Source organism: Carassius carassius, chromosome 39 (genome assembly GCF_963082965.1).
Source record: "Carassius carassius chromosome 39, fCarCar2.1, whole genome shotgun sequence".
NCBI lineage: Eukaryota > Metazoa > Chordata > Actinopteri > Cypriniformes > Cyprinidae > Carassius > Carassius carassius.
Window position 1 is genome coordinate 11,258,421 of NC_081793.1, and position 19,426 is coordinate 11,277,846.

General features: G+C 40.6%; 1 long non-coding RNA gene across 1 annotated transcript; it reads right to left on the reverse strand.

Moving 5' to 3' along the window:
* Nucleotides 1-18,145: 18,145 nt before the first annotated feature.
* Nucleotides 18,146-19,175, reverse strand: LOC132121025 (uncharacterized). Its single transcript, XR_009426210.1, has 2 exons — nucleotides 18,835-19,175; nucleotides 18,146-18,567 (listed from the first exon to the last, which is right to left on the reverse strand). It is a non-coding gene; the product is annotated as an uncharacterized LOC132121025 (long non-coding RNA).
* Between the last annotated feature and the right edge of the window lie 251 nt (nucleotides 19,176-19,426).

Below are 19,426 nucleotides of genomic sequence, written 5' to 3' on the forward strand. Positions count from 1 at the left end.
GCAGTACACCTGCAAAGCGTTAGCACTTGTTAGCTTGTCATTAACGTTTTCATTTGAACCTATCGCTGTTTTCTTTTCTCCTCTCCTCTCTCTCGCTCCAGTTTTTCACAAGTTCATCAAACAACCGCAGTAAGAATATTTCTTTCTGAAGATTTCAGAATTAGAGACACACATCCAAACTTTAATTGAGGACAGTAAGAATGTAAGGGCTCTAGATACGGCTTTGGATGCGTCTAGCTCAGGGATTCCTGTACATTGTTCGGTTCTGGCAACAGAGCCCCTGCAGCAGGGCAACTGGGTGACAGTGAGGCAGCGTAGTCATGGTTCAAAACACCGCTCTTCTGTTCCGATCAAAACATTAAACAGGTTCTCCCCACTCAGTGATGCACCCACTGAGAAACCTAATGAAAGTGCTCTAGTTATTGGTGATTCTATTGTACGGAACGTGAATATAGAGACACCAGCCAGCATAGTCAAATGTTTACCGGGAGCCAGAGCGCCTGACATCTTGGCAAATTTAAAAGTGCTGGCTAATGTTAAACTTAAATACAGTAAGATTGTTATTCATGCCGGCGCTAATGATGTTTGACTTTGCCAGTCGGAGATCACTAAAAATAAAATTAAAGAGGTGTGTGAACTTGCAAGCACGATATAGTCAGACACTGTTATATGCTCTGGTCCCCTCCCTGCTTACCGTGGTGACGAGATGCATAGCAGATTGTCATCACTCAATGGCTGGATGTCTAAGTGGTGCCCACAGAATAACATAGGTTTCATAGACAATTGGACGAGCTTTTGGGGCAGACCTGACCTGTTGAAAAGAGATGGTCTTCATCCCTCCTGGAGTGGCGCCACTCTTCTCTCTAGAAATATGGCAAATACGTAGTCTTAGTGTTTATACTTTATAACGGTGGTCGCCGCCCTAACTTAAATAACTATTTTAAAGAAAAAACCCTTCAGGCGCCAGACAGGATTAACCCTTTCGAGTCGTTTAACGCGGATACGCGTTTTGAGTCATTTTCTCCTGATAACCCCGAAAAGACCTTAAATTACACTTTCAGTTTTAATCGTACAGATAAGAGCAATACATCAATCGAATCTGTAAAGGGTCTACTTTTTTTTGGATACAGACATAATAACAACAAAACTTTGTGCACTTATAAAATAAAGATAACATACAAGGTGTGCTGTCTGCAGCCTTTGTCTGCGCTTATCTTCATTTACAAACAAGTCATTAAAATGAACTGTAACTCCGTGAATACTCAACGAAAATACATGGGGGAGATATCTATAGAAAGCTTGACATGTCTATTTTTAAACTAAACAAGTGCCGCCGAAAACAGATATTCTGTGATAAAGTAATCCATATGAAAACAACGCGATGTCTGTTTTTCAAGTCTCCCTTCATTATATCTAATGTGACCACGCCCCCGCGCTGAACGCGCTATTCAGATTCAAACTGAAGCGCGCGGCTTGAATACGCCCATAACAGAAGAAAAAGCAGCGAGCCTGTTCTTCAAGTGTTTATTTTACTGTTTGCTTCGCGATGAGAGGAATAAGACATAATTCACCCCAAAAAGATGTCATGTGGTTGAGGATTTGAGAAATGGATTTCCTCAGAAAAAAAGAATGCAGCACTTTATTCAGCAGAGATCATAAACATGAGTAAGTCTCTTTTTATTTATTTGTATACTTATAACGTGTAAACATTTTACTAGTTAGACTTTTTCCAAATACTTTTTCCAAACTATAATTCCTGACTAAATGTATAGTAATCAAGTGAAACATTATGAAGTTTCAATAACAATATACAATACTATACCATTCAAAAGCTTGATGTAAATAATATAAATGTAACAAATAGATAACTGTCACAAATGTAAAAACATGCTTTTCTTTCAATTTATTCCCCCTAAAAACCCAGAAAAATATTCTCAGCTCTTTTCAACATTAATAATAATGATAATAATAATAACAATAAATGTTTTTTTTTGTAGAAAATAAGATTGTTAAAAGGATTCTGAAGGATTGTGTGACTGGAGTAAGGATGCCAAACAATTTGTTTGAAAGTCAGCTTTGATTGTTTCTAATAAACTGTTTAACTGCACCCCCAAGTGGATATTAAATTATGTTGTGGGATAATTAAATATATTCTAAATAAACTACAAACATAAAATTATATAGATTTATTTTGTTCTTGCATTCTTTCTTGTAACTCCTTCCTCTCAGTGGCACAGATGACTGAATGGCTCATTATGCAGCTCATTATGCGGGCCTTTGTCTTCTCAGGTGTAAATCACAATGATATTCATGGTAGTTGACGCCTACTCGCATATGACTTTTACCAACAAAAAGTGTCTTAGAAAATTTAAATCAATATATTGTTCTCTGTGAGTGAGTAAACAAGATGATTTTCACATCATTTAGAAAGAAAAATTCTAGGCTACAAGGTCCAGTTCTCAAAAATCCCGGGAACCATTGTTCTTTATGTGTTTTTTGCCTTATTCAAGTGTTTTAACATTTTTAGTTTTTCACTAACCACGCATAATATTTTTTTTCTCAAAAACACAATCATGTACATACATGCATTTCTTATATTATTATAGCCCAGTTTGTGCTGATTACAGTGAGATTAGACTTTACCCATTTAGATATTTATAAGAAACTGAAAAAAGCACAAATGTCAGGGCATGACAAAACTTCTCCAGGCCCCAAAAATACCCTTAGACTCCAGAGGGTTAAACCTGTCAAAAATTAACTTAACCCAGGATAGCAGAAAAATAACCACCTGTTACACAACAAATTATAATAATCCCAGACTAAAGGTCATTAGGATATTTATTCTTTCATATGTTCAAAATCATAATAACACAGAAAACGAAATGGACAAAAAATAAAAAAATAAAAACAAAATAAGAAATGACCACACGTTCCCACTAGCGGTCTCTCTTCGGAATCCGTGGCAGAAACCGACCGCGTCACGCTAATCCACGTTCACAGATTCGTGTCCACATTCATAAAAAAAAAAAATGTCCATATAGAAAATAAAGAAAAAAAGAGAACAAAGAAAACATTGGATGAACATCTCATTAAGTTTGTGGTAAATCACATTAAATCAACAGCATCAATAATTTTAACGGCAGCAACAATTATAAACAAAACACTAAGCACACAGAATGTGCGAATATGAAAGCTTGCGTGTGTGCGTGCGTTGCAGTGTGTGTAATGGCGGCGCAAAGGTACTGACCACGTTTGCAGGTATTGAAGGCACCAATGAGTATCACGGGTCACCAGACACCAAGATAGGTGGATAAGCGGTTTTTTCCTTGTCTTCAGGACCGCTCATGACAGTTGGTCTGGAAGTGCAATGCGTCAGTCACGCACCAGACATCATACCCATGAAACAGCTGATTGACACGCAGCCGTCTTTCCAACGTAACCATCACTCATACGGGCTACCCTCATGTGCAAACAAACGGATGACGCCTTTGATTCAGATACTAGACGCTCCCTTTAAATATAACTCCCTTCCGCCGTTAATTGACACACTCCACCCAAAAATCATGCTAAAATGAAAGTGAAAGTAACCAATGTCGTAGAACAGATTCTTTTGTTTGCCACACTCCCCCCCCCTAGAAGAAAACAACCTATGGTTGTTTAGGAGAGAGAAAACGCAGACTAAAATCCTAGAAAATCTTCGTCATCAGAGGATTCTTGAAATATATCCAGGAGTTTTTCCTTTTCTTGTATCTCCAGTTCTGCCGCCGTTGGATAACACATTTTTATGTTGCAAACATGTGCTGTACGTACGTCTTCTCCACTATCTTCAAGGGCTATTTGATAGTTCAACGGACCCAGCTGCTTGATAATGCAGTAAGGACCTCTCCATTTTTGGGCTAGTTTTGCGCTAAATTTACGCTGTGCATTAGACTGTGGAAAGTTACGCAACCATACTCTATCCTTGCTTTTGAATGTTACATCTCTCCTAATTTTGTTATAGTTCCTCAATTGTCTAATTTTGGCTCTCTTGCTGTTTTCTTTCGCTTGAGTTGGGGTTAATCCAGTGGTCTCTTGAACGGCTGAATTAAGGGCGAATCTGAATTCTGGTAAGAACTGGTCCCACCTCTGATGGTTGTTGTCCACATAGGCTGCCATCATGCTCTTGAGATTTCGATTAATTCTTTCGGTCATGTTGGTTTGGGGATGATAGGCTGTAGTTAATTTGGGAATAACACTCCAGTTCTCACATAACTCTCTGAAAACAGATGAAACAAACTGAGTGCCTCTGTCCGAGAGAACAAAGTCTGGTATGCCCCAACGTGTCAGGATGTCTTTTCTGAAGATGGAGGCAACATTCTTTGCTATGGCACTTCGAATGGGGAACAACTCCACCCATCGAGAATAATAATCAACAAAGACCAGCAGGTATTCATTTTGAGTTGTGCTACGTGGCAACGGACCCATGAGGTCGACTCCCAGCATTTGGTTTGGGCGGCTTGTTGTGATTTGCTGTAGTTTTCCAGCAGGCTTCCTGTTATCACTTTTCAGAGTTTGACATTTAACACAGGTCCTCACATGCTGTTTCACTGCTGACCACATGCCTGGCCAAAATGCTACTTCCTGAAGTCGCTTATAGGTCTTGTAGATTCCTTCATAACCACAGATGGGAGTGGAGTGTTAGTACTGGAGAAGGGTGGATCTGAGACTGCTGGGAATGTAGATTCTGTAATGCAGTTGGTTTTTTGTCAGGTATGCTTTGTGATATAATTTGTCCTCAATTATTTCGTACTGGTCAATCAGACTGGCACAATTATCTGCAACCGCTTGCAATAATTTTGTAACTTCGGGGTCTTTGTGCTGTTTGTCCCACAGGACAACATCTGATACAGGCAGTACATTTCCGCTGGCGTACAAGTTACATCCTGGGGTAATCGACGATCTTGATAGAGCATCCGGAGCTACATTTAGCTTCCCTTTTGGGTACTCAATAACAAAATCGAATTTCTGCAATCGCAGGACCCAACGAATGAGGCGGCTGGTGGTTTTTGTGGAGTTCATGACCCATTGTAGTGCAGCATTGTCGGTAACAACTGTAAAAAGCTTGTGCTCTAAGTAATGTTGCCACTTTTCCACTTTTCCAGACTTGCATAGGCTATAACCTCCTCTCTGCCTACATCCCTCCGTTGTGCTAATATGGCACCCAGGCCGATGTCACTGGCATCGGTGTAAAAAATGAATGGCCGCTGAAGATCGTGATGGCCCAGAATGGGAGGTGAGTTGAGACAAGACTTTAGCTGGTCAAAAGCTTGCTGACACTGAATTGACCATTGAAAACTATGTCCCTTCTTTTTCAGTGTGTTGAGGGGTTCAGTAATCTTGGAAAAGTTTGAAACGAAATGGTGATACCACCCTGCTAACCCGAGGAACCGCTGAACTTCCTTCAAGTTCGTAGGCACAGGATAGGTATGAATGGCTTCAGTCTTACATGGGTCTGCTGAAATGCCTTTGACACTTACAACATGTCCTAGGAAGGAGAGTTCTTGAAGACAGAATTTACTTTTCCTCAAGTTTATGGTGAGACCAGCAGTTCCTAGTCTATTGAGGACAGTCTGGAGGTCGTGGAAATGCTGAGTTATTGAAGGAGAGTACACAATGATGTCATCGATGTACACAAAGCATATTTTTCTCCTTAGTTCTCCCAGAACTGTCTCCATGAGCCTCTGAAAAGTTGCGGGAGCATTTTTGAGACCAAACGGCATAACATTAAATTGATAGAGACCTGCAGGAGTGATAAAGGCTGTCTTGGTTTTGCTGTTGGGGTCCATGGTCACCTGCCAGTATCCACTGTTTAGATCAATAGTAGGGAAGATGGCTGCCCCAGAGAGGGATTCCAGAATTTCTGTGATGTTGGGAAGAGGGTTAGCGTCACTTTCTGTTACAGAATTAACCTTTCTGTAATCCACACAGAATCTAAATTTACCGTCTTTTTTGGGTACTAAGACCACCGGTGATGCCCAAGCAGAGTGGGATGGTTCAACTATTCCTTGCTTCAACATCTCATCAAGTTGCTCCTCCAGGGCAATTTGCTTGAGGGGAGACAAACGATATGGCCGTTGTTTAATGGGGACTTGGCTGGTGGCATAGATGCTGTGTTGGAGAACCTCAGTATGTCCAGTACGGAGAGTACACACCTGAGGGATTTCTTTCAGGATTTGGAGTAACTGTAGCTTTTCATCAAAGGGTAAATGAGCAGCGTCCACGGAATTTTTATCAATGTCTTTTCATCAATACCGTCCGGGTGTTGAATTTGCAATGGTGATGATGGAGGGGGCACAGAAGATAATAAGGAAAGGTTTTGTGTGGCTTCCTTAAATTGACATCTCTCTTTTTGGGGACTTACATTTGGCACACTTGGATTTCCTGGTTGAAAGGGGTACTCTTTTGAAGGATCCAGCTTGAAGGAATATTTTTGATAAATGACACTGAGTTGGAGCCCACTGAAGAAAATACAGTCCAACCCCAAGACTACAGCATAGGCTAGAGCTTGGGATGAAAGTACAGCAGTAAGTAAGGTAAATGCTTGGTCATGTAAATTAATGGTGGTATTCAGCCATCCTAACGGAATCTCTGCTTTTCCATTCGCCAGATAAAGAGGACCACGGCACCACGGTTGCAGCTGGTCGGGGGATGTAAGCTGCCTCATGAGATTCTCATGGATGAGTGTGTAGCTTGCACCAGTGTCCACAATGGCTTTACCTGACCAGGCATCGATACAAAGGGGAACAACTAGTTGTTGAGGTACCACTACACATTCATTAGAGCTTGTGAGGAGGAGGTTTTTTTGGTTGCTGACTGTGACTTATGACTTCTTGTTGCAGCAACAGAGTTGTTGGACGGATGACCACCTGACTTGGGGTTATAAGATTGTTTGCCACTGGTGGAATACTGTATACCAGACATCTGAGGTGACTGGGGAGAGGTATAGTGTGGACATTTTCCTGGTGGATGCTGTCCTCTACATCTCCAGCACAAACTGGGATTTTCTCAGCAGGTTGGTTTGAGTACGCTCTTTGTGATGTGGCTTGATGCTTAGGACCCATTCGACCACAATCATAATGAAGCTGTTGTTCATAATCTCTTTCCAGTTGATGTCCTAATTTTACCAGCTCTTCCACAGTATTTACTCGGCTACGCAATTGGCTGGCAAGGTACGGCTTAATATTCTTAAGTATCATCTTCACAATCGCACCCTTTGTAAAATCTGCCTTCCATCTTTTACAGAGAGCTCTGTAAGAAAACGCGAAGTCTCTAATGGATTCTGTGTCTCTTTGAATCCTAGTACGGACAAGTTCAGCCAGTTAGTCCTCATAATGCTCAGAAAGGAAAGCAGATAAAAATGCAGTCTCAAACTCATTCCAAGTGGTTATGGTGGACCGTCTGACCTCCCACCAGTCTCGTGCTGTTCCGTACAAGACAGTACGGAAGGTAGCCAGGATGTCTGCATCTGTCAGGGGATGTACAGCCAAAAAATCCTGACATTTGGTTAGGTACAATAGGGGGTCTGCATCGTCTGACGGCCTTCCAAATGTGGGGAAGGTTAATTTAATATGGTCACTTTTAACCACAGATGTTAACGGAGGGGTTGAAGAAGTTGAAGGAGTCATTTGAGCAGAAGGAGATGGCTGGGATGAAATACTGGTAGTGCTGCAACACATTGTTGGAGTTGTGAAGTTATCTTATTATGACTTGTTTGGAAAGTGTCTTGAACAGCTTTGATGTCCTGCTGAACCTCTGCTTGGAGTTGATCAACCATGAATCGTAGTTCGGACACCAAGGTAGATTCCACCTTCTGGAGTTCTTCCGTGATCATTAACTTCATCGCTTTAGTCAGGTTATCTGCTTCAGTTTCCTCATGTTTCTTAAGTGGTAGTAAACAGGGTTAAAACTTGATTTTTGTTATCCTCCACTTTTGCTGCAAGATCAGCAATCTGGCTCTGGTGCTGAGAAGAGGTATCTTTCACTTTCTGGGTAAGTTCATTCACTCTTCTTTCTTGTCTTGCCATTAAGTCAAACAAGGTATCCCAGTTCCCTTGTACCCGGGCAGTGACTTCTTGTATTTGCCTTCCAGGAGTTGGTAGAATGTTGGGCAGATCATGTTGTGCCACTGACGAAGGAGTTCCACCTTCAGAAGAGGTGCAAAGTTGCATGTTATCCACTTGTGTTGCCCAGGTGAGAGTTTGTACTGGAGTGCTCCCAGCCAGAGCAGAAGAGGACATGTGCACACGGGTTCCAGGATGAACAGGGCTGAGTGGAGTGGGGGTATGGTAGAACACCGGAGCACATGGAGGTGGTTCCAGTCGCAGTGCAGGCGGCAATACTGGAGTTGAGATGTCTGGTGGAGGCTCAATTTCCACAAAAGTAGATTGGGAAGGAGGGGTATGCGCCATGATTGCTGTGATTGAGTGTAAGAATGTTGAGTGTGAAAAACAATAAATATCAGTAAATGAGATGTGTGTCAGTTTGTTTGTCCCTGAAATATTTCTACTAAACAACAAAATACAACTTTTCACAACTTTACAATCAGTATTATCTCACAAACACTAAGTAAATCAAAATAAAATAAGTATTCAAAGTAAGTCACCTTCACTTATTTCAACTATTCAAACAATTATCAATTACTGTGACACCTTAGAGATAACAACTCTAATTGTTCATTTAGCTTTCACAGTTTATACACAAACAAAAAAAACAATTTTCACAAGCATAAACAATTTACAATATTAATTCAGACAATTTCATTGTTTCACTAATTTTCCATCAAAAAAAAAAAAAAATATATATATATATGTAACCTGTTGTATCACTCTAGTTAACTGGAAATAAACTGATCAGGTTAAATGGGCACAGTATGTTAACGTCTAGGTCCCTAAGGAGGATTTGAGACAGCAATTTCAACACAACTTTAGAAATTGAAGAAAAAAATGTACTGTATTGGTACCAGTTTATGAGAAACAATAAAAAAATAAAATACACTCAGGCCTGTTTTGTATAACAAATCAAATAAATGGTTCCGCAAGCGCAGTTCAGAAAGTCTTTTCCTTGTGTTGTTATTTGTCTCAAAAAAAAAAGTCTTAGTCTATTGGTCCTAAAAAAAAAATGTCCAATCCTTCCAGGAAGACATATTGAAGTAAAAACTAAAAAAAAAAAAAAAAAAAAAAAGTAGTCACGTGACAGGAAAAAGAAGAAAAAGAATGTACTACCCGGGTAGTTTTAAACTCACAGTTTCACTCCAAAGTGTATGGTGTGTTGTATTCTCTTATCTGTTTGATGACAGATTAATGATACTGAACTCGCTCCAGAGAAAGAGGTGTGGTGACATCAATTAGGCACTGTTGGCTCGCCGTTCATCTCGTCCACGGTCAACTCAAGAAGTACACATCAACCGGAAACAATAAGGAAGAAAAAAAACCAACCTGCATAATGCAGAAAACTTGTCACTCATTTCACATCATCTGAATTGACAACAGATATAAAATCACATGAAATTTCAGATCTTTCACTTTTCTTCAGTTTTTATTAACTTGTTTTACAAAGAAAATCCTGGTAGAAAATGCTTAAATAAACATTAAACAGAGCAATGTCTGACATATTATTATTGTATGACTCAAAACAGTAAATAAACTTACTTGGATTGTTTTACAACAATATCCTCAGAGTTAATTAACATCCTCAAACTATCGTCAAATGGCTGTTTACACAACTAATGCATATTAATTAGTATGTGACGCAGTTGATTTTAACATCACATTGAATTCAACTCCGATTGGTTTAATGACAAAACTATGCTTTATCTCTTTGTTACAATATGCATATTTCAATATTTACTCATCATCAGTTAGTTATCAATCATATTTCTTACGATTGAGATTATTAATTGAACACATATGACTGATTACAAAGCAACAACAGAGTAACCAAACACTCACCGGAGTTCATCGAAATAAAAGTATGACAAGATGTTTCTTCCCACCGGATTTCATTTGAAAACTGTTTTTCTTTACACTCTATTACTCTCTATTATAATATTTACACTCTGAATCATCTGCTCTCTTTCTCGTTTTTGCAAAGAATGGCGTTTCTTCTACATTATTTCACTCATCACGGAGTAACACGCCCTCTAGTGGAGAACATCAGTCACAACACTTTTTCTTCAAATTAAGAGTCTCTTTACTTCTTAAATTTAAAGGGGTTACATCCTCCCCCCCTAAATCTGCATGCGTCTCTGCATGTAGTCAATTTATACAATTTCATGAGGTAATAGGGAACTAACTCTAGGGCTCATGTCATAGTCAAGGGCTTGGGAGACTGCTTTGTCGAGTCCACCAAATAGAGATTGTATAACAAGGATTAAAGGATTCCCTAAAGTCGAGTAGGTCAATTTGTGTGGTGGAACTCTTTGTCTAGTAGATCTTCTTGGTGCAAAATGTTCCTGCAGCAGTTCATCACTTGATTGAGGTATCCCTTCAGTTTCAGAAGTGTCAGACTCTTTAGAGACATCAGCTTTGACTTCATCTTCCTCTTCTTGGCCTTTGAATAATTCTTCTGGGACAGTCAAATTTATTTCTGCACAAACTGACAGGGTGTCAGTCGATTCAGTCAACACTGATGTTGTCGGCGGATAGAATGGTTGAGCTTCTGGGCTTAAGGTTGACTCTGCATAATCCTCATGTGCAGATGTCTTAGCTCTTTCCTTAGACTGCACAGGACACACCTTTTCTAGTACAGCAGTCTCTTCTTCTGAACTATATACTTCTCCCTCAGGTTCAACCACTCGTTGGCCTGGAAATGGGAGGTCAATTGTTTCGACCAAAGACAGTGACTGGGGTGAGTAGTACGTTACTACATGATCCTCAGGAATGTGATCTGAAACATCATCAAGTTTATCTGTAGGAGCATCCTGGGGTACACTGAATCTTTCCATTTTTGGTTTAGATTCTGCACTTGTAGATTCGTCTATAGAGGTAGACAGAAATCCACAGGGTAAAAGTAGATCCCTGTGTAGGGTTTTCTCTGGACCTTCTGAGTCCACAGGTGCAACAACATAAACGGGTGAGTTGTCAATCTGCTTGACAATCCTATACACAATTTTGCTCCATTTGTCAGCAATTTTATGCTTTTCTCGAAGTCCCACATTCCTTATGAGCACTTTGTCACCAGACTCTAGGATGGATTCCCTTACTTTGAGGTCATATCGTTGTTTGTTCTTTTGTGCGGTTCTGTCACTCTGTTCAATAGCTAGTCGGTAACTCTCTTGAAGGCTCTCCTTCAATTTGTTTACATACTCTGAATGTGACACTTTACTAGTGTTCCTGAGAGTCAGGCCGAATGCAAGGTCAAGGGGAAGGCTTGGTTGTCGACCAAACATCAGTTGGTATGGGGAGAATCCTGTTGTGTCATTCTTTGTGCAATTATAAGAGTGCACTAAAGGCTGAACAAATTCCTTCCACCTCAGCTTGTTTTCTTCAGAGAGTGTCCCGAGCATCCCCAAGAGAGTCCTATTAAACCTTTCCACTGGATTGCCACGTGGATGGTACGGCGTTGTTCTGGTTTTCTTTATGCCTAGCAACTGACAGAGGTCTTTTATGACAGCGGACTCAAAGTCACGGCCCTGATCACTATGAAGCCTCTCTGGGAAGCCATAATGAATAAAGAAGTGGTTCCATAAGGCTTTGGCGACTGTCTTCTCCTTCTGATCAGAGGTTGGCACAGCAATGGCATATTTCGTGAAGTGATCAGTGATTACAAGTATGTTCTTTGTGCCCTTTCCATCTGGCTCTAAGGATAAATAGTCCATACAGACTAATTCAAGGGGACGGCTTGTGTTTATGTTGACAAGAGGAGCGCTCCGCTCTACTCTTGCTTTGCGTCTCACACTTAATTCTCTCCTCTACATCCACCGCCATTCTGGGCCAATAAAACCTTTGACGCACAAGGTCTACTGTCCTTTCAATGCCCAGGTGACCAACAGAATCATGCAGTTCTGTAAGAGTCACTTGTCTGAACGCTTTAGGAAGGACAAGCTGGAATAGAGGCTCCCCTCCAATGATGCGCTTCCGATACAAGACATCATTAGTAAGAACAAACTGGTCTACTACTCTCAACATCACTTGGACTTCTCTATCCTCCTGCAACCTAGCATCGCAGGAAAGGTGCTTGTGTGACTTGACGATATCAATTATTCGGTTCACAGCAGGGTCATTCCGTTGCTCACAAGCCCAATCCTGCTGGGACATGCTTGGAAGAGTGCTAGATCCAAGGAAGGAATCTTCGGATAAGAAAGCAAGAGGAATAGCTTCTTGACTCATGGCCAGACACTCAACAATTGCTGGTTCTCTATCTGCTCCATCTTCAGAGTCTGCACTGTCGAGTACGTTATGTCTCTGACACACTGCTTTTACAGCCTCCTCAGAGAATGCTGGTTCCAATCCTTCTCTCACAAATCGAGAAATGAACTGTTTTATCCGATCGTCCTCCTCCTTGGAACTATAATCGGACTCATTCTGGGTTTGTGGTCTTCGGGATAAACCATCTGCATCTTGGTTTCTTTTTCCGGCTCTGTACTCTATACTGAAATCAAAACTTGAGAGGGCAGCTAACCATCTGTGTCCTGCAGCATCGAGCTTAGCTGAAGTCAACACATAGGTTAACGGGTTGTTGTCAGTCATGACGACAAATTTGGCCCCATAAAGGAAATCAAAGAATTTGTCAGTCACTGCCCACTTGAGGGCAAGAAATTCAAGTTTGTGGACAGGATACCGCCTTTCACAGTTAGACAGTCCGCGGCTTGCATAAGCGATGACTCGTTGCTGGCCATCCTGTTCCTGATATAGAGCCGCTCCGAGTCCATGCAGACTGGCGTCAGTGTGCAATATATAAGGCTTCCTCGGGTTCGCAAACCCCAAAACAGGTGCAGTTGTCAGCTTCTGTATTAAGGTCTGAAAGGCCACTTCACACTCTGAAGACCCCTTTTCATTGAAAGGTCGTTTCCAGTCTGCAGGGGAAAACTGAGCTCTTTTCACACCAGACAGCCTTTTAGGTGAGAGATATCAAGCAGTTAGACTGCTGAGTGGTCTTGCAATTTTTGAATAATCTTTCACGAACCTCCTATAGTATCCTTTAAATCCAAGAAAGGATTTCAGCTCCTTGATGTTATTGGGTCTAGGCCAGGAGGTGAGTGCTGAAATCTTTCCTGGATCGGTTTCTACACCTTTCTCGGACACTACATGCCCAAGGTACTTGACAGAGGTTTGAAAGAAATGGCATTTCTGAGGGGACAATTTCAAACCATAATCTTTGAGTCGGGTGAGAACACGCATGAGGCGAATCTTCATGTTCCTCAAGAGTACTGGAAAACACAATAAGGTCATCAAGGAACACTAATACTTCTTTTAAATTCATACTGCCTACACACTTCTCCATCACACGTTGAAACGTGCTTGGCGCATTAGTGACCCCTTGTGGCATGCGATTGAATTCACAGAACCCTATTGGGGTCACAAATGCGGTCTTGTGTTTGTCTTTTTCTTCAACCTCGATTTGATAATAGCCAGATTTTAAATCCATGACTGAAAACCACTTGGATCCAGTCAAAGATGCAAAAGCCTCCTCAATGTTCGGTAGGGCGTACGCGTCCTTAATGGTCTGGCTATTCAATTTTCTATAATCAACACAGAGTCTTATGGCACCATCTTTCTTTTTCACTACCACAATGGGTGAAGCAAAAGGGCTCTCAGACTCGCGGATTATGTTAGCGTCGCGCAGCTCTTTAAGATGGAGTCTCACCGCTTCAAGGTCTGCTGGATGAATTGGCCTTGCTCGTTGTTTAAACGGAGTAGGATCAGAAAGGCGAATTCGATGTTTGACTTCAGTAGTATGGCCATTGTCCAGATCACTTAAAGCAAAGACTTCTGGAATGGAATTAAATTTTTGCGTCATCCTAGCTTTCCACTCTTCTGGCAAAGGAGATTCACCAAAGTCAAGAGTGATGGAGCCTTTAGTGTTTGAGCACTCTGTACACGGCACTGCAAGCAGGGGATCTTTTGTTACAGTTTGTGTAGGATTTGAAAGAGAAAGAGGTACTGAAAGCTCTGCTATGATCTTCTTTGACGGTACTGTAATGTCATGATCTGTGCAGTTTTGCACAAGAACAGGCACCTTGAAAGAAGTCCTGGTTGGGCAAGTGAGAACATAATTACAGAACAGAAGCCCACTTGGTAGATTGGAATGGGAAAAGGGCTCGACAATAATAGGTGTACCCAAAGGCAGAGAAACATTCCTTGCATATCCAGTCAATACCATCTTCTTACCGGCGGAAACTGTATGGGCCACTTTGCCTTGGAGCTTCACATTCGCAACCCTCCCATTCCTCAGCTCAATTTTATGTCGGTTACTCAATTCTTTTACAAGAGCTGCATATACATGGCTCTGGGGGCTTCCACGATGACTCTCAAGACCTTTAGTACAAACTTTGTACAATGCATCCAGAGTATTTGTCCCAACTAAGGCTGGAATTTCACTGTTGGTTTTGCAGTCAGGAACCACCAGAGCTAATGTACGGACTTCTGCTGTCCTTCCAGCAATTTCTTCTGGAAACTCAATACTAAGATGAAGGTATTCCAAATAGGGTACTACTTGCCCTCCAACACCCTCAATTTCGAGTAAATCATCAAGAGACAAGATTGAATGTGACTGCAAGTATGAGTCATAAAAAGATTCTGACACAGTGGTCACTTGTGAACCAGAATCGAGAAGGCATTCACAAGGGGTCCCATCAATGACAAGTAAAGCAGTGCAACGGGGCCCCACCAATCCATTTAGGGGACCTTCTGGGAAAGACTGAATTGGTGTATGAGTATCACTTTGATTCAAATTGGGACGATGGATCAATGGATCATCTTGAGCCTCAATATGTCCCTCTATCAAAACCCTTTCTAAATGTGGACCATACTTCATTTTCCACTCGTTTTGCTTAGCCTTCAACTCCTTGTATTTCTGATCCACAACATCTTTGTTAGGAGGATTCGCACACTGTCTGGCTATATGGCCATCACCACCGCATCTGAAACAAAACCATGCCTTTGGTTGGGGCTTTGACATTGGTTGGGGCTTTGACTTCTGCTTTTACTGTGTGCTCTTTTCCCTTCTTAATCTTCTCTAATTCTGCTTTCTGCTCCTTCTTTCACTTTTTAGAATTCAACTGCATTTTCAACTCCGCAACCTGTCTCCTCAGATCCTCAGTTTCAGCCTGGTAAGCAGTGAGAATGGCTGCATTCGAATCATAGGGTAGTGAAACCTCATTTACTGTATGAACGTTCAAGAAGGGTTTTGCCCTGGAACTACCCAAGTGACGCTGTAATCTTTCAAGCTTTGCAGCTCATCTGTCTTCCTCAGTTCTAATCTGGAGCAAAAGCTGAGCAAATTCAGGTTTGTCTGGTTTTGACTCTAGCTGTAACAGCAGAAGCAGGGACTGATCCCAACAGCCTCGAGTAAACTGCTTGAGTAACTGTCGGTTGGAATCTGTTTTCTTCAACCCATTTCTTTTCACAGCAGAACTGAGGAGAATTTGCAATCTTTGGAGGAAATCAGAGGCTTTCTCACCTGAGTTCTGATAAGTGTTGAGGAACTTAGCGAATATCTCATGCCCATCCTCCACAAGACCATATGCAGAATCAAGAAGATCAACATATTCTTGTGGGGAAGCAGAAAGACCCAGCTGTTTGACAACATCTGATGCTGGTGGAAGGAGGCTTTCCAGAATTTTCCTGCGCTGTACATCAGTTGGCAGACGATCTTGAAACATCAACTGAACGTGTAAACACCATGTCTCAAAGTCTGCCTCACCAGGTGGTCTTGGAATGCGACCTGAGAAAGATTTCAGCCATTTTGACCCTTGAATGGATGAAACTGCAGAAGTGTCATTCTTAATCACATGTTCAATGACAATTCTTTGTATCAGATGGGTTCAACATATCAGAGGGGATGCAAGTAACAGGCTTCTGTGCAGGTGTGGATTTTGGCACTTTAGGTCGAACAACTGTTGCAGTGGTGGTTCCTTGCACTGAGCCATGATTCTGAGCTAGGCCTAATCTTTTTGTCTTTCCTTTAAGGAGAGGGGTTTGACTACCATCAGTGTCAGAGTTATTGGAGTCTGTATCTGAACCTGATTCATCAGGCGAAGCAAGATCTACTGGATTCACAGTCTGGTCAGTTTTCTTTGTCAAGACATTTACATTATCAACTAGCCATGTTACTGTAGCATCAGCTACATTTGGTACATAGCACGGGAAATCTGGCTTCAAAATACTTATAGGCTGATCAGAATCAAACTCGACAATTGCTTTGGTGTTACCGGCTCTGTCCGGTTTACCGACCCGTACAACCTTAGTTACTTTTCCGTAAGTAGCAAAGGATGCCACTAGGTCATCATTAGAATTAGTCCTAGGAAGATTTAACACACAAAGGGACCTCTGCACATCTACTCCAAATGCACTTTCAAGATCCATTTTTTTTTTCAAAAAGAAAAACAATTAATAAGAAACAAAATACAAAACTTTGTTTTTAAAGAATTTCAGAACACTTGAATTTGAGCTTTGAATGTCAATTAATAGTAATGATCAAAATTAAAGCTGTCAAAAAGAATCCTCCTGGCTGGCTCGCCACTTTTGGTATGTAACCTGTTGTATCACTAGTTAACTGGAAATAAACTGATCAGGTTAAATGGGCACAGTATGTTAATGTCTAGGTCCCTAAGGAGGATTTGAGACAGCAATTTCGACACAACTTTAGAAATTGAAGAAACAAATTTACTGTATTGGTACCAGTTTATGAGAATACAATAAAAAAATAAAATACACTCAGGCCTGTTTTGTATAACAAATCAAATAAATGATTGCACAAACGCAGTTCAGAAAGTCTTTTCCTTGTGTTGTTATTTGTCTCAAAAAAAAAATTTCTTAGTCTATTGGTCCAGAAAAAAAATGTCCAATCCTTCCAGGAAGAAATATTGAAGTAAAAAAAAAAAAAAAAAAAAAAAATTAGTCACGTGACAGGAAAAAGAAGAAAAAGAATGTACTACCCGGGTAGTTTTAAACTCACAGTTTCACTCCAAAGTGTATGGTGTGTTGTATTCTCTTATCTGTTTGATGACAGATTAATGATACTGAACTCGCTCCAGAGAAAGAGGTGTGGTGACATCAATTAGGCACTGTTGGCTCGCCATTCATCTCGTCCACGGTCAACTCAAGAAGTACACATCAACCGGAAACAATAAGGAAGAAAAAAAAACAACCTGCATAATGCAGAAAACTTGTCACTCATTTCACATCATCTGAATTGACAACAGATATAAAATCACATGAAATTTCAGATCTTTCACTTTTCTTCAGTTGTATATTAACTTGTTTTACAAAGAAAATCCTGGTAGAAAATGCTTAAATAAACATTAAACAGAGCAATGTCTGACATATTATTATTGTATGACTCAAAACAGTAAATAAACTTACTTGGATTGTTTTACAACAATATCCTCAGAGTTAATTAACATCCTCAAACTATCGTCAAATGGCTGTTTACACAACTAATGCATATTAATTAGTATGTGACGCAGTTGATTTTAACATCACATTGAATTCAGCTCCGATTGGTTTAATGACAAAACTAGGCTTTATCTCTTTGTTACAATATGCATATTTCAATATTTACTCATCATCAGTTAGTTATCAATCATATTTCTTACGATTGAGATTATTAATTGAACACATATGACTGATTACAAAGCAACAACAGAGTAACCAAACACTCACCAGAGTTCATCGAAATAAAAGTATGACAAGATGTTTCTTCCCACCGGATTGCACTTGAAAACTGTTTTTCTTTACACTCTATTACTCTCTATTATAATATTTACACTCTGAATCATCTGCTCTCTTTCTCGTTTTTGCAAAGAATGGCGTTTCTTCTACATTATTTCACTCATCACGGAGAAACGCCCTCTAGTGGAGAACATCAGTCAAAACACTTTTTCTTCAAATTAAGAGTCTCTTTACTTCTTAAATTTAAAGGGGTTACATATATATATACATATATATTCAAGTGTTCAATAGTTCACAGGGATTGTCAAAATCAAAAGTTCAAGTTTCAAGTGTTCAAGCAGGTTTCAGTTCAGGTCCCTGTTCGGGCGCCACTCTATAACGGTGGTCGCTGCCCTAACTTAAATAACTATTTTAAAGAAAAAAACCTTTGGGCGCCAGACAGGATTAAACCTGTCAAAAATTAACTTAACCCAGGATAGCAGAAAAATAACCACCTGTTACACAACAAATTATAATAATCCCAGACTAAAGGTCATTAGGATATTTATTCTTTCATATGTTCAAAATCATAATAACACAGAAAACTAAATGGACAAAAAATAAATAAAAATAAAAACAAAATAAGAAATGACCACACGTTCCCACTAGCGGTCTCTCTTCGGAATCCGTGCCCGTGCCAGAAACCGACCGCGTCACGCTAATCCACGTTCACAGATTCGTGTCCACATTCATAAAAAAAAATGTCCATATAAAAAAATAAAGAGAACAAAGAAAACAAAGAAAACATTGGATGAACATCTCATTAAGTTTGGGGTAAATCACACACATTAAATCAACAGCATCAATAATTTTAACGGCAACAACAATTATAAACAAAACACTAAGCACACAGAATGTACGAATATGAAAGCTTGCGTGCGTGCGTGTGTTGCAGTGTGTGTAATGGCGGCGCAAAGGTACTGACCACGTTTGCAGGTATTGAAGGCACCAATGAGTATCACAGGTCACCAGACACCAAGATAGGTGGATAAGCGGTTTTTTCCTTGTCTTCAGGACCGCTCATGACAGTTGGTCTGGAAGTGCAATGCTTCAGTCACGCACCAGACATCATACCCATGAAACAGCTGATTGACACGCAGCCGTCTTTCCACCATAACCATCACTCATACGGGCTACCCTCATGTGCAAACAAATGGATGACGCCTTTGATTCAGGTACTAGACGCTCCCTTTAAATATAACTCCCTTCCGCCATTAATTGACACACTCCACCCAAAAATCACGCTAAAATGAAAGTGAAAGTAACCAATGTCGTGGAACAGATTCTTTTGTTTGCCACAACTTGACTAACTGGGGCCCAGGTCAGGAAGCAGACAGACTGGCTAAACCGACCGTCTGCTAGCTGCCTCACGTCACAGAGGTCAGCTAATTCTCAGCACATAGAGACTCTTTCACCTAGATATCACACTATAGAGACTGTGTCTGTTCCCCGAACTAGAAAATACAAAAAACGTCCAAATTAACAATTTAATTGAGGTTCAACAAATAAAAAACAGA